Raw genomic sequence first — 17,137 nt, 5'->3', positions numbered from 1 at the left:
AGAAAAAACACAAAACAAAACATATGAATCACAAAATTTGGAAAACTGCTAATTAACGGATATTTTTTAAAGTGTAGTCTTTGGCAAAAATAGTAATTAATGTTTCCTTGAAGCCTGACATCTAAAAGAATCTGAACCGTATACCAGTGTTAATTTCGTTGATGGAAAATTTGTGTCATAATTTTCGTGACTAACAAGTTTCTACTGACGAAAACTAGACAAAATCTAAATAAAATTTAAGTGATGATGACGACAACAACTATAAAAAAAACACTGACATTTTCGTTGACTAATAAAAATGAGATGAGAATGTGATTGAGAGATGACTTTTGGTAAATATCCAATTAGAATTAATCTTGGTGTGTGATGGTGCATGATGCACATACATTTGAAAAATAAGGTTAACTGATCCACAGCAGTTAGAATAGTTAGGTATAATATTTTGTATAAATGTATACAATATTTTAATTAAATTACACTTAAATTAAACCTAATATATTTTAGTTAAATCAAAAGTAGATTCAGTAGACTAAAACTAAAATGATGCAGAGGACTAAAATATGACTAAAACTAAAATGGAATTTTAGTCAAAAGACTTAGACTAAAACTAAATCAAAATTTGCTGTCAAAATTAACACTGTCATATACAAAACAAATCTTAGAGCACCAAAGTGAATACTTTGAGGTAGGCTTTTAATTGAGGTACAGTGGATACAGTTAGACTTTTACACAAGATAAAAGTAGCTTTTACAATGTAAATTGTGTTAAAGCAGCTTCATATAGAAGATTATAGTAAATTGAAACAGTGTCAGTCCAGTTTTCAGTGTTGAGGTGAATATTGTATTAATTTATATTTAACATCATCTACTAAATGGAATAATTATACTGCTTTTTACTTGACTTTACACGTAACATAGAAGGAATACAAAAGTAATCAGATTACATTAATCATATTGTGTGGTGCTTGGATTACGTTACTAAACATTTTTTTGTCACTGAACATTTTATTTTTGTAACTGTAACAGAATACATTTGTAAAGTACCACTCTCAAGCTTGGATAGATAATGTTAGACCATATATTTCTGAAACCACTTGAAATGAAATAGAGAGATTAGGATTGTCATTTGCAACTTTCAACATTGTAAAAATATAGATATCTTCAATTTAAAGGGCACTTATGATGAAAATCAACTTTTTTAAGCTGTTTGGACAGAACTGTGTGTAGGTATAATGTGTCCACTGTCATATTGGAGTGATATAAACCCAACCTAATTATATTTTTTAAAATCTCCTGACCTTAAAATAGGATCCAAATCCCAGTGATTTTGAGGCCCACTGCAACGTGATGTAGAAGTGCATTTTCCTCACCTACCGAGTTGACTGACAGGCGCCATGTTTCTATAATAACATGTATACACATGCTCACAGAACTTTTTTTGCAAATAAACTGAGATTAAAATACCTGCTCCAATTCGCTGTGATTTTTATATGTTTAAAACAGAGCATGTATGTAACAAAGACTATAAAATCGATATGTAATTCTTAACCGCTATAATCACCACAGCCGCATGGTATCAGTAAATGCGCATGTATATGTGTATTCTGCAAATGACATTTGTGTGAGACTCATCATTTCAGAATGGTTTGAATAAACTCCACCACAAATACATCAAATAATCTAACTTGATACTTCAACAGTGTCTATCTCTATCACTGACTGCTGTTTATCTGACTTAATGCAGGAGAAGCAGATGTGCATGTGGGAACGGTGGGCAAGGAGAAGTAGCTCATTTGGATTTAAATTCACAGGTTACAAAAACAGCTACACTGTAGTCAAACACCAAAATAGGCAGATTCTGGACACTAAAATAAATGGTCTGATAGGTGTTTTAAGCTGAGAGTTTACAGATATATCCTGGAGACATCAAAGGCGTATATTACATCTTCATCTGCTAAGAAATTTAGTTTTTTTTTTTTTTTTTGCTATCAATTTTGATTAATGAGATGTCAAAAAATGCAAGCAAACAAACAAAATAAATTCAAATCCCAAACTTTTGAATGCTAGAACAAAAACATATTGTACATGATTTCAAACAGCTTTAACTAAGCACCTTAAAACAAACAATGGATTGCCTTTGACTTTAACTAGTCTGATAGCACTGTATATTGTTTTGTCTTCATTCTGCTTGTCAGAGATAAAGACAGAACAATTTTATTGTTGTCTGGATTCTTTGTATTGGTATAACGACGCTCTCAGGCAGAATGTGGTGTCGTGGTAATGGAATGAGATTCAATCTTCCTTGCATTCAGACTGACGGGCATTTTTATGTTTGTAATTTATGAACTGCTGTACCGAGCTTCATGGAACACCGCTCCTAAATTAGACCATTGTTTAGCATTCATGACTACAACTAGCATGAACCTTTAATGGTTGTGGTCTTGAAAAGGATAATGCTGCTTGGAGCTGCATTTGTGACCGGCAAGGCTGAAATTTTGATTTAATGAATCTGTTTGTTACATTAATAAAAGTTTCTCCCGAACGCTTCTATTAAACAAGAATTAGTGTTTGGTAGTCCTAATGTATCGAGCAGCAGTACATAAGGAAAAGGTTGAAGCAGATAGAAGTTTTCCTTTATTAATAATCTATATCCTAGAGAGAAGCAGACAGGTTCACACTCAGTCCATATTGACTAGCTGATAGAAATGTGGAGAACAGAACTTCTTTATACCCTCTGTTAATTCAGTGCTATTTAATAATGAGCATTTTGGTGCTTTTACATTTTATACTACATTTTGTTGTTTACAATGTCATTTTAAATCATATAGACGTTAAAAATACATTTATAAAAATGTATTCTCTTTAAAGTTTTGTAAACAATGAGCCTTAACACAACTGTTTTCTAGACCAAAACACTCAAGAGTCCACAAAGTGGCCCAGTTGGATTTGCTATTTAAACAACGTGGCGGAAAACAGGAAAATTGCAGTTGCATTGGTCTAAAAATAGCAAGACATTATGCAAACATGTCTTGCGCCTTATTATATTATATAGGGCCCATTATATTTTATTTTAAGAAACTTTTGGCTTTTTTCCACTGACTGGTACAGTATGGTACGATTCAGGTCGGTACGGGTCACCTTTATTAGGCTTGCGTTTCCACTACCAAGGGTACCCTTTTGGTGGGCGTGGTGTATGAAAAAGTTCCCATCGATGTCATTTTTGCTCGAGAAAATGTCTACAATACAGCTGCACAGGTCGTTCACATATCATATGAAAAGCACTTCACACAAAACAGACGCTTTAGTTTGTTCACGTTCGCTAAAGAAATAAAGTGCTCCTTGGCTTTCCATTTTTTCCGTGCTCCACTCTGGCGTTTGTCCTTTTCTTTCTGAATGTGTCACTCTCGCGTTTGTCAGCTTCTCACAGGATCGGGTTTCCAAAGCTTGTCAATTCACCTTATTCTTAGCTGACGAGTGGGCGCTGCCATTTGAATCTTTTTGTCTCGTGACTTCCGGTCACATTCACTTCCATTCATTTTTTGACGTTAACAACTGCTCGTTACGCTGCTTGATGTTGCAGTTTAATATTTTCTTATTATATTATGCTACTTGGTCTGTGTAGTCATGCAAACATTTGTTTGTTGAGCAAGTAGTTTGGCCATTTTCTGCCGTTTATTATTCCTTGTCATTTCTCCCATAGGCGACTGAATCGGAAGTTCTAAGACAATCGCGAAAACAGGCGCACTTCCGCATTTTAGAATAAGGTCAATAATCAAGCACGTTATTATTATCAGATCAAGAAGTTTGTTATTTCAGATCTAGACGCGCGGCGAGCACAAGCAAGAAACCGCTTGCTCTTCAGACTGGATCGTAAAAATCTACAAGGCACAGGGTAGATTCTGCTCTACTCCATGGCTTTGTGGCTGTTCATCAAGATGACGACAAGGTTTGTTTGAGCCCGGATCAACCATGGCTTGTTATTATATGCATTTATAATTCCGCTGTAATCTCTTGCTGTGTATTTCAAACAAGGTGGGTCCTTTGTTTACATTCTGGCTTGTTGCGTAAGTGAATGACGTATCTCTGTAAACCAATAGCGCTCAGTTGCGCATCTAGCTCCGCTTTTTGGTACCCTTTCTTGTGGTTGGGACCCTTTCGCTCCTTAAGGTAATTATTTATATGGAAAAAATGGTGACATGATCAATACTTATTTTACCCACTCTACAGTAGGATTATACTGTTAAATGAAATGATAATCGCTAATTCTATGTAAAGCCAATGATAAAAGATACAAAAATGTTAAACAAAAACTTTCATTTTTCACAACATGAAAGTCCTTCTCAATGGATAGACAGACTTCAGTGTCCAGATAAACAGATTGTTCAATGGCTGCATCCGAAAGCTTTAAAATGCTGACTTCAGAGGCAAAACTCCGAGACAAAAAGAGGAAAAAACACATCTGAAATCCAAATTTTGCTGCATTGCGTGTAAGGGTTAACATCTGATGGATTTTCAAAAACAGCATACAGATGTGCCCTTCAATATCCCAGAATCCTGCACACTGCATTTCTGAGAATTGAGCCAAAAAACAAACAAAAATGGCATCTCATAGTACTGTTTATGTATCATTTTGTGTTATTTTTATGTATATTTTTGACCAGTGTTTTCCACTTCTGATGGTTTATATAAGCAAATCTTCCCCTAATTATCAACAAAGTTCTCTCTTTGTTGGACAGTACATGATTAAATCATAAGACTGACTTTTAAGTATAGCTTTTGATGTGGAGGGTGTTTTCTGCTGGAGATACTGTTGCCCTAAAAAACTAAATAAAATTTGATAAAAAATACATTAAAAGTATATATTGTCCCATGCTGAGCAGAAAGGCAACAGGCCAGCATGCCTAAACCTTTGGACACAACCTGCTATGTTTAAAAAGCTTCCATTTCCTCTTTCTTTGGCTTCCTCTGAACTCTGTGGGCACTAATGATGTGGTGCAACTGCGAACACTGGAGTCGTCCTTACTAAACCTCTACATCAAAGCACCCTGAGACCTTGAGAGCCTGATGACCTCGAGTCCTCACCAGGAGACGCCACACAAAAGAAGCTGTTAACTTGGAGGAGAACAACACAAGAGGAGGTTTTAAAAGCACCCGCATTATGACTGACTGTACTGTAGGGTATATAACATTCATGTGCTTCATGACATGATTGTGAAGCAAGATCTCCTACAAATTTTTTTTTTTCCCTCAAGTTATGTTTTATTTAATAACATTGGTCTCCTCGCTGAGCAACAGGAAAAAAATACTGTAACATGCATAAAAAATATGCATACTCAAAATATGATCAATATCTTATAAGGCTTGACCTTTAAATGGCTGCTTAGACATGCCGGATGTTTACAGAGTACCTATTTTTGGTGTTTAGGTCCTGGTAAACCACCCTTTTGAAGCTTGTTCATGCCTCAAAGTAAAGAAATGTTGTTCTCTCTCTTTTTATTGCAAATTTCAAAGGTTTGCTCTAAACAGCATCAAAATCCTTAGTGTTGCAAAGTCAACATGAAGCATTGATGCACACGGACCACACCATAGCTGCTTCTCAAATCGCATACTATCCGTCCTAAATAGTATTTGACAATAAAATTAGTATGTCCCAAATCGTAGTATGTTGAAAAAAGTATGCCAAGGGTTCCCTGATGGTTAACTATTTCAAGTAAAAACTGTAAGTGTAGAACCCAGAGCCTTGTCATACACTCGGCGCAATGCGCAACGCAGTTGTTGTTTGCTAGTTTTAGCTTGGCGCAATAATCTTTTCGACAATTTGCGCAACGCTGTTTAGATAGTAAATACATTTGCATTCATATGTGCACCCATAGGCATTCTGGTCTAAAAAAGGAGGCGTGCTATGGCACATTGCTATTTTGAGGAACAATAATAGACTGCTCAATAGACCAGATCAAAGCACATCTATAGTCCAACGCAGAGCGCGTTAATTGTGCGCCTCGCTTACACATTGCTTATACACACAGGGTGTACAGCAATACTTAAATATCTTTACAAATGAAAAATAATTAAAGGATTAAAATTACAAAAATTATTATTTTCTAGCCTACATAAATATAGAAACCAAACTTTCATGCCTTCATCCCCTCAGGGGGCTTTTTCAGTTTATTCATAAAATTATGCTTTTGTTCGTTCGTTTGTTTTCTTGTCGGCTTAGTCCCTTTATTAATCCAGGGTCGCCACAGCGGAGTGAACCGCCAACTTCTCCAGCAAGTTTTTATGCAGCGGATGCCCTTCCAGCCGCAACCCATCTCTGGGAAACATCCACACACACATTCACACACACACACTTATACACTATGGACAATTTAGAATACCCAATTCACCTGTACCGCATGTCTTTGTACATGCGAACGCAGGGAGAACATGCAAACTCCACACAGAAACGCCAACTGAGCCGAGGCTCGAACCAGCGACCTTCTTGCTGTGAGGCGACAGCACTACCTACTGCGCCACTGCTTCGCCCATTATGCTTTTGTATAATATAATTATTAGCAGTATTATTTATTATGCATATTTATATTTGTTTTATTAAAAACAAGCTTAGATTTGTCCACCTGTCAGGTTTTAGACCATATGGGGCACAGCATGTGTATTTGGATATAACTCAGTTTTTTGACCACATTTCGTTATTAATGTTCATTTATTCATTTGCTGTATATTAGAACTGAATTTAGAAATAGTTTTGAAACCAATCTTTGCACTTAACTAACTAAATTAATTATTTATAGGCTAATGGATGTCTGTGCGTACAACATGTTTCTCTATTCATGAGAGTGAAAGCGAAAGTAAATAATGAGGAGGCTCATCTCTCATTCTCGCCTGTAGATGCTCTGTTTTCTTACTAGTGAAGCGTTCAGTTTTTCCACTTACAATGTCCATTATACAAATAGCAAATGCGAACGCAACTGACTCTTAAAGGGAATGGGAGATGAGACTATTATTGGTTTATTCTCAAAACACACCTATAACTCATTAAGAGAATAAGCTCAACCCTGTTAGACCAACTGTTGCCATTTTGGTCGCACATCATCGCACTGACCGGGAGATATGCCGAGTTCAGTGGCTATTATGGAGCCAGCACTAGCGGAATTTCGATGAATTAAAGTTTTAGTTACTTCCATATTTGCTTGAGCAGGGAGAGCGGGGGGTTCTGGTGTATATGTCGAGCTAGTGTGTCTTCACATAGCCTACTGATAAACTTCTGGTAACCAGTTAATGTAACTTGATTCCATTTTATACGGTTCCTTTTACAGCATCTATGTTGTAATGTAATCAAAATATAATCAGTTAAATAGACTTTGGCATTTATTTAGTTGTTCAAGCATATAATGATTAAAACTTGTTATAAACTTGTTCACTTTATTTTTTGGATTCTGTTTTTGCCTTACCTGATTTCTGGAACCGCTCTTCCTCAGACTCGAACCCGGTGGTCGTTGTGGTCAGCTCCTCTCTGCGTCTCAAGTCCGCCGATGTACACAACGAGCTAACTGGACAAACCGGTTGTGGCGGGAAAGCCCTCCACATGGAGGTAAGTGGTCAGCCGGTAAGCGCGAAAAGGAACGACATCATTCCGCCCCGTAGCGTTCACTTAAAAAATGAAATGCAGCCATATGTACCTACGGCTGTATAATTAACGTTCTCCAGAAACGTCCACGAGACTACGTTTTTAGAATGAGCCTGTGTTGGAAAATGTCATTTAACACAGAGCTTCTTGTACAATCTGAGACCCACTTTATATCGGATATGACTCAGCCAGTGGAGTTCGCTGTTTTTTTTTAAGAAAAAAGACCTTAAACGCGCCAATTTTGTAATGGCATACTGTTCATCGGAAGTGCGCGACCGAGGTTACTGACAAATTAAAAGTTCTTCCGCATACTTCCGCATATACCCTCTTGACTATTCTTCGACTAGAACTTCAAACGTGGGTGAGAAGTGTAAATAAACTACAAGCAGGCGAGTGCATGAGATCAACCGTCAAATAGAGAGGCTTCGGTAAAGATGTTTTTATGACTGTTAATTAATATCTATCCCACTGAAAAATATTTAAATAGCCTTTCTGTTATATTTCATCTGCAACAACAACAATACTGAGCTTATATAAAGACGTGTTTGTACATTAACGTCTGAATGCATAATTATCCAAACACCTGAGGAGATTTCTCTGCATGAAAGACACGTGAAGGTAGGTAATTAAGTATGAAAGAAATGTGGAAGTGTCGAGAAATGATTGACAGGGCTCATAACTAAGCAACATAGCAATCTGTTAACGAGGAAGTAGTTGGTCCCAAAGCTTCCATACTCTTCTGTTACACACTCAAAAGTATATATTTTTCCTTCCAACAAAAGTACATAGGCTACTTTCAGGGCGTAGTATATGTATGCAAATTGGGACGCAGCACATGACTGGACTACTCCTTTGTTTTTTTTTTTTTTGTTTTGTTTTTTTTTTTGTTTTTTTGCTTTACTTTAAATCTGCAAAACTGTGGTTGAAAGATAATGTGTACAGACTAAACACAGCTAAAATGAACTGAAGTTACCGAAGAGGTGATGAAAAAAGACAACGGGAGGAAAGCAAAACTACAAAATGTAGCAAACTGTTTGTGACACCATGGTGAAATAGTGCAACATAAAACTTAAATGTACCTTATTTATGCAGCTGGGTTGATATCCTTGGCTTACCTCCTTGAAGTTGCAAAGAAAAAATACTTTGGGTTGTTATTGTTACACTATGATAGCTAAATTCGCTGTTAGGAAGATAGTTTTCTGTAGGCTATCTAGATTCAGTTTAGATGCACTAGAGATGTAGCACGCTGAGGACATCTGCTGGTTAAAACCTTACAACTACAATATCAATAGGAAAAACTGAAACCTATGCATTTTTACTTAGAATACTTGACACAAATGCTGACAAAATATATTATGTATGTTTTATGTCCACAGGTAATTACACAAGCTCCTCTAATTATTAGGGTAACCTTAGTAAAAAACATCTGATAATTCAATTTATTGTGATATTTAAGATATATGGTTAATTTGCTGTAAAAAAAAGTTTTTTGTAGTCTGGAATTCCTAAATAATTCCTTTTATAACCTAAAATTTCTATAACAACTTTATTTTTCATTTTGTGCCTTTGTATCTTAAAATTGGAGTTGTTTTCTATTAAATGGTGACTTGTTCTAATTTGACCTTTAATACCACAACCTGACTTTATATCATTAAGTAGGACTTGTTACATTTGATTCAAAAAGTTACTTATGTCACAGTGTGACTTTATATATTTGAAATGAGAATCTATAGCCTGACTTTGTGTCTTAAAATTTGAAAAGGGACTTAATATGTCAGAAATGTCATATTTTGTATTACATCCTGACTTTATATATTTAAATGAGATTTTTATTTGTTCCATAATAAAAAAAAAAATGGTTTAACATGTCATAATGTGACATTATATCTTCAATACTACTTTTTTTTTTACTTAAAAAGTGACATAATTAAGAGTATTCATTCATTTATTCATTTTCTATTCAGCTTAGTCCCTTTATTAATCCGGAGGCGCAACAGCGGAATAAACCGCCAACTTTTACAGCTCATGTTTTACGCAGCGGGTGCCCTTTTAGCTGCAACCCATCTCTGATAAACATACATACCCATACACTACGGACAATTTAGCCTACCCAATTCACCTGTACCGCATGTTTTTGGACTGTAGGGGAAACCAGCCTGATCTCACAAGGAAACGTAAGTATTTCACGTTTTGTCAGTTTAGTGGGTAATTTGAGTTCAGTCGTACAAAAATGTAAGATTTCAGAAAGGAGACGTGGCACCTAACCCCACCCCTAACCTCAACCGTCATTGGGTGATAAGCAAATCGTACTAAATTGTACAAATTAGATCGTACAAATTCATACAAATTAGCCACTAAATCAAAAAGTTACCAATTGCCGTGAGATTGCATAAGGGAAACTGTAGGGGAGAAAGTGCAAACTCCACACAGAAACGCCAATTGACCCAGCCGAGGCTCGAACCTGCGACCTTCTTGCTGTGAGGCTTCAGCACCACCTACTGCGCCATCATGTCTCCCTTATTAAGATTATACCATAAGTAAAATTATACCATAATTATACATTTATCGTATACATGTGATTAATGTGACAGTGCAACCTTGTATTTTGTAAAATGATTTTATTCATTCATTTATTTCTTCATTTTCCTTTGGCTTAGTCTCTTTTTCAGAAGTTGCCACAGCGAAATAAACCGCCAACTATTCCAGCATATGTTTTACGCAACGGATACCCTTATTGCTGCAACCCAGTACAGGGAAACACCCATACACACTCATTCACAAACACACACACTTATATACTACGACCAATTTAGTTTTAATTAATTCACCTATACTGCATGTCTTTGGACTGTGGGGGAAACGGGAGCAACTAGAGGAAACCCACACGAACACGTAGAAAATATGCAAGAAATGCCAACTGGCAACTAGCAACCTTCTTGCTTCTGCAGTTCTAACCACTGAGCCACCGTGCCACCCCAAAATAACTTTATATTTCTCCAAAAATTAAAAACTGCCATGAAATATTTTTATATCCTTTTCCTATTCATTATCTTGTCTAAGATACTTAGTTTTTCATAACTTGTTTGATTTTATATGTAATATATATATATATTTTTTTATTTTGTCTAATTTAGAAACACACTTCCATATTGGCAGGATTTGAATGAAGTTATGTAATTTATTTTTCCTTCAGCATCTCAAAAGACACTAATGAATTAAAAAAGAGCATTAATTTTCCAAGAATTGATTAATTTCTCATTTATAAAATGAGTTTCTTCTTGTACATAGTCATTTGGCAACTCTTAAAGCCAGGAGTCCTCTGGGGTTCGTTGTAGACAGTGGAATCACAGCACATTCATCAGAGCAAATTTGCTTCTACTGCCAAATTAGATAGCAAAGGCCAGTTCCGAGTAATTTTCAGGTAATACCTATTTTCAATTGGACTCAATCTGGGCTCTGGGCAATGACTGGATACAAACTTCTTTTCTAATTTTTTCTTTCTTTTGTGCTTTGGGTCATTGACCTGCTAGAAAATGAATCAGCCCTTTGCTAATCTGAGGGTGGTCAAAACCTGTTTCATGGGGGGTCTCTACATTTGGTTACAAGTATATTTTACTTAATGGCAGAAAGCCCCCTTTTCATTTCTTTTGTTATTTCAACTAATTCTGGGTGTAATAGGGACTAACCCAACTGCTGGGTTATTTTTTTATTAAACTAATAGGACCAAATTTGACTCGATTTGAATTTAAATAAGCAAGCAGTTCTTAGAGTGAATGTATTAAAATGTCACAAACACTATTACTAGGCAAACACTGGTCGAATGCCCCCCAACGGAGAGCGGGTTAGGGAATCGGCGGCTGGTAAGTTGGTCAATCAAAACTCATGATTAACACCTGCTCTTCTAAGTGATTGGGTCAAAGAGACGCTTATAAGCGAGAAGGGCCAGTCGCAGAGAGAAAGCCACCAATAACCCACGCCAAGAGTGTTAAGACTGTATGCTGAAAAAAAAAAAACACATAGCCTACATTGCTTGAATTGCCCATTCGGTCTTCTTTCCTCACATTAGAAGAACCTTATCACATTGGTGCCAAAACCTGAGAAGACATGGTTGGAAATTCAGGTAAGCAAAGTGTTTCATTGTCTTTCAGCATACACACTAAACAGTCTTGTGGCTCTCTCCACAACTGGCCCCTCTTCTGTGCAGAGTTGCTGCCCTCCAGGAATCGAGTTTGAGACCTATGATCTGAAGACTTCTGATTGACCCATTTACCAGCCGACAGTCCCCTAACCCGCTCCCTACTGTTGCAGGGCGTTCGACCACTCCTTCCCTGCCACAGTATATATATATATATATTTGGTCATTTGCAGATTCAGTATCTTACAGTGACTTCTTGCCATGTGAAGAACAAGAAATATATAGATTGTAACCATAATTTGCTTCAGACCAATCATCACTTAATAAGAAACATGATGGTGGAGCTAGTTATTGACTTCTAGAAAATATAGGTTTGTGAACCTTTCCTTCATTCCCACTTTTTACCTTTTGCCATTTTGGAATGCAGTGGAGACTTCTAGGCTCTTGTTGATTCGTGCAACAACAGGTGTGATGGAAGTCATTGAGGGCCAAAAATGAATCATGCCAGTCTTTCTGTTGGGTTGTTGTGACTCAATATCTTTGCTAATACTTACCCATTTTTGTGCTGTTGCTGCAATGTTAAAAAAACAAAAACAAAAAAAACAGTAGTTGAGTAAACCCATTGTAACACTTTAAACCGTTAACTTGACTGTGCATACATTTTATTATTATGCACATATTAAATTTAGTTCATTTTAAGGCAACAGATTTTGACATTTAGGGCTAGGGTTAGGAAAAATTGAGAGCTAACCATTTTAAAGGTAAAATCAACTAACCACTTTTTATTTTTTATTTTATTTTTTTACTGTGAACCGCTAAAATGATAAAGATCGGTGTTTGCGACAGGCTGTGCTCCGTTCATCTGGGCTCATTCCTAAATCAATTATTGAAGTTTCATAAACTAACTTTTAGAGAAGCATGTGATATGATTGATTACGGCTGGCTTCTCATCCGTAATCAGTAATAATCCAATCAGATTGATCCAAGCTTACAATAAATGGATCCATTTCACCCTACTACCTTATCTTCATATTGGAGGAATACCCCCTTCCACCCCATCTCCCCTCTTTCCACGGGGAGCTCTCGAGACCTGGGGCCTCATGTACGAAGACTTGCGTGGAAATCTTACTAAAACATTGCGTACGCACAAAGCTGTAAATGTGCGTACGCAGAAAAAAATTCAGATGTATGAAACACTGCGTACGCCGAATCTCACGCATATTCTTTTGTACATCCGAATGAACGTGAAACTGAGCGCAACATGCACGAGCGCAAAACCCCTCCCTGCCTCCTCCCCCGTATGAATATGCTAATGACTATGCTAATGGCAAAACCCAACGAAAAAGCAAAGGCAAAAGCAAGCAAGAAGAGAAACTTTGAACAGAATGTGAATTGGTGGTGCTCCTTTCGGAGGTAGACAGGAGAAAAGCGGTGTTATTTGCAAGTTTGTTCTCCGGAATTAACAACAAAAGAAAAAAAATAGAGTGGGAGAGTTTAGCTGATGCGGTTAACACAGTTGGGTCTGAACATCGCACTGAGTGCATTAAAAAAAAGAAATAGTGTGGTTTATATCTGTAAAATGTTGCAGCACTCGCAACAGTCTCAGTGGCGCGCTCCTAAGACGTATGTCATCATGTCTTGACACGTTCGAGCATGAACTCGGCTCGAATCCAGCGTCTGATGAACTATTTCTTGTTTTTTCCCCCGCTACATATCAGATTTTGCCTACTATTTATCACGAGAAAGACAAGTAGGAATCATCAATAAGTTTGTGCATCATATTTTATTTGCACATTTATTGAATGGAAATGTTTCTGATTCACGCATGCAAATTCATCTTCAGATGGTGCCTTTATAGCAATGTGCGTGCAGTAGATCGCTCAGATTACATTGGGAAAACAGGCGACCGCTGCAAATTGTGCTTTAATGTTTAGCTGCTCAACTGTATGGTATGGAAATCTTATTTACCTGCTAGATCGATGAACCTGTCTCATACAGCTGCCATTGCAAGGCTCAGTCACTTTGTAGAGTGCAATTTAACACAACTGCCTCTAGGAGTCGCCAATGGAAATAAAACAGACACGCACAAAAAATGTGCGTACGCCTGCCAGAAAGCTGCCGTGAACCTGCGCACATTCCCACGTTCAGTTCATTGTTAGTAAATCCAAACGTGAGCGATTCTGAGCGTGAAACTTGGCGTACGCAAAGTTTTTGTGCGTACGCAGCGTTGATACATGAGGCCCCTGATCTTGGACCCCCTGACCATACGAAAGCCTTGGGCTCAATTATCTCCGAGCTTTGGGTTCCCGCCTGGAACAGCATACCTGCTGTTAATGCCAAGCATATTTAAGTGTGAACTCTTAAAAAATATTACATTAAAGGCAGTGCCTAATTTGTGAATTGCTAGGTCACTGAACAATCGGAGAAATGGATCCGGCATGTTACCAGAGGATGTAGAGGAGCCACGCACGAAAGTGGAGAGCAGGGAGGGGGATCTGCTTAACACGGACGATAGTGAATAGTGGGGAGGGGGCGTGGGTGAGATGGCGGGGTGTTGGATGGCGACAGAATGTCGCAGAAGAAAGTGAACAGCGGAGGGCGGTTGAGGAGGGGGATCAGTAAAATGAAGTGCTGGGTCTGGATCTGATGTGTTTTGGCACAAATTAAGCTCTGATTAAAGGTTTATGATTTGAATACATTAAAGGTGTAAAGGATGAAAAAAAAGAAATTTGTACGTTTGAATATATATTTACTTCACAAGTTAAACATGAAAAAATATATGTGAGCGGAAAAAAAAAAGCTATTAGTTGTGCTTTTTGAAATCCTTCATTTTGAATGTTGTAAGCACTTTGGTTTTGAACCAGCATTCAGTATATTGCAAAAAGCAGATTTAAACAGTTTTGAACACAGAGATAGCCTTTTCCATCTAATTATGATGTACATAGATTAAATCCAAAAAGACAAAAATTAAGACCCCCTATACAATATATGCTTTTGCTTCCCCAACATCTCCAAAGCCCAAGTCATGGACTCTACAAGAGCCCTTAAGATGTTCATATGTATGTACATATATGTATGCATATATTGATTATTTTCTATGATATTATAGGCTGTAAATATACCCTGTATTGATTATGTTTGTGTTTAAAATATGTGTATCATCATACATTTATATGTATGTATATATTTTCTGTTAGTTATTTGTCATGATTGCAATGTTTTTCAGGGTGGGCTGGGGGGTTGAGGAGTGGATCTTTTGTTTATTGGAATTTTTTTTACAAGATCCTGTGACCACTCACATGTAAAATCAATAAAAATGTAATCACACAAAAAAGATGTTTAGATTTAACCGACACCAATATGTTTGCATCAAATTGCATCACCATATGATGTGTAAGACCAGGCAACCTTCTTCCACCATTCCAAGGTCCAATTCAAATTCTTGCATGCCATTTGTAAGCACATGGAATGGAGGACAGTCCATGTCGAAGGGGTCATGATTGGCATGTTGACTTGTCTACAGCTACCAGCAGAAGGCGCTACAAAATGTGTTGTGACGTTCCTCCCATTGTCATCATTTAATGAGTTTGCCTGCTCATTCAGTCATGATGGTAATGGTAAACAAACTTGACTTGCTGTCCTTGAAGAAAACTCAAAACTGAGGCTCAGTTTGAACCCCATATAAGGATTCTGTAGCAGGAAGAGGAGATGGAGAACTGTAAGAATTGTCACTGGGATTCAATTATTTCTGTTTTTCTAAGTTTATGGAAATAATTGTAATAACGAATTTCCTCTCAAAATTGTTTGGATGTTTTGTGTGACTTGCATCTGCAGACTTTCTGTTGGTTCAGATCAGATGGGATTGCTTTTTCTTGCCCTTGTACATCAATAAGCCTTGGATGCCCAACACTATGTTTGCCGGCTTTGGGTTTGTCCTTGCTCAGACTAACACTGTTGTTGACGGAGCAACTTACAGGCTTTGGCATTTCAGAGGTGCTCGGATCCAGACTCCGTGCTGTAACAATTTGGCCCTTGGCAAAGTCGCTCACATTTTTATTCCTGCCCATTTCTCCTGGATCCAGCACACTGATTACAAACGCTGATTATTTGCTTATCACCTAATCTACCCTTATCATAATAAGTGGCCTTGTTAGAAAAGGATCAACAATATTTGCTTCACAGAACTGATCGTGGCTCATCAGTGTGTATCAAATGTTCAGAAACAAACTGCAATCCTTCCACCAGTAACCACATCATCAGACATAAATAAACACACAAATTCCCATGTTACAAAGCCTATTTTGCGTTAATGAGCAGTTGGACTATGTACCTAATAAAGTGGCCTGTCAGTGTATCTAATAAGAAACAAATTGTAACCTTCCCACTGGTAACCACATCAGACATTAAAAAACATATAAATGGACACAAATTTCCATGTTAAAAAGCATATTTTGTTGAATATACAGTTAAAGTCGGAATTATTAGCCCCCCTGAAATATTATCCCTTGTTTATTTTTTCCCCAATTTCTGTTTAACGGAGAGATTTTTTCAACACATTTCTAAACATAACAGTTTAATAACTCATTTCTAATAACTGATTTATTTTATCTGTCATGATGACAGTAAATAATATTTGACTAGACATTTTTAAGACACTTCTATACAGCTTAAATTGACATTTAAAGACATTAGGTTAACTAGGCAGGTTAGGGTAATTGGGCAAGTTATTGTATACTGATGGTTTGTTCTGTAGACTATCAAAAAAATATATATAGCTTAAAGGGGCTAATAATTTTGACCTTGAAATGTTTTTAAAAAAATTAAAAACAGCTTTTATTGTAGCCAAAAAAAAAAAAAAAAAAAAAAAAAACAAATAAGACTTTCTCCAGTAGAAAAAATATTATCAGACATACTGTGAAAATGTCCTTGCCCTGTTAAACATCATTTGGGAAATATTTAAAAAAAGAAAAATCATTCAAATGGGGGCTTAATAATTCTGACTCAACTGTATATGGACATGGCTAACATAAATGCAAGAATGACCCTAAAGGTATGATAACTGCAAATGCAGCATTCTTCTGACTATATCAATGCCGAATTTCAGGCTGGACACTACTGTAAAATATAGTGGAAAACAGGGGGATAAGAGTTGAGGTTGGTAAAAAGCAGTAAATTTACCTTGATAGAAATCTGTGTAATGAACCTTCTCATATTCTCTAATATTCAACTCTAATCCCATCCTGATGCAGAAACACAATCAAAAAGAGGCAGAAATTGACTAAATTACAGAAAATCCAATATTTACTGCAATATGAACCAAGAAAGGAAGAGGCGTTTAGGAAAAATCCATTCTCATCAGAAAGATAACACAGTGTA

At 36.8% G+C, this 17,137-nt stretch overlaps 1 long non-coding RNA gene across 1 annotated transcript; it reads left to right on the top strand.

The window, feature by feature from the left end:
- The first annotated feature begins 1,966 nt into the window (after window positions 1–1,966).
- On the top strand, window positions 1,967–7,836 carry LOC141378378 (uncharacterized). The gene is made up of 2 exons (XR_015478730.1): window positions 1,967–3,445; window positions 3,764–7,836. It is a non-coding gene; the product is annotated as an uncharacterized LOC141378378 (long non-coding RNA).
- The last annotated feature ends 9,301 nt before the right edge of the window (window positions 7,837–17,137 follow it).

The sequence above is a fragment of the Danio rerio genome, chromosome 2 (assembly GCF_052040795.2).
Source record: "Danio rerio strain M-AB ecotype USA chromosome 2, GRCz13ab, whole genome shotgun sequence".
Lineage (NCBI taxonomy): Eukaryota > Metazoa > Chordata > Actinopteri > Cypriniformes > Danionidae > Danio > Danio rerio.
This window is presented reverse-complemented; position numbering and strand designations above follow the sequence as displayed.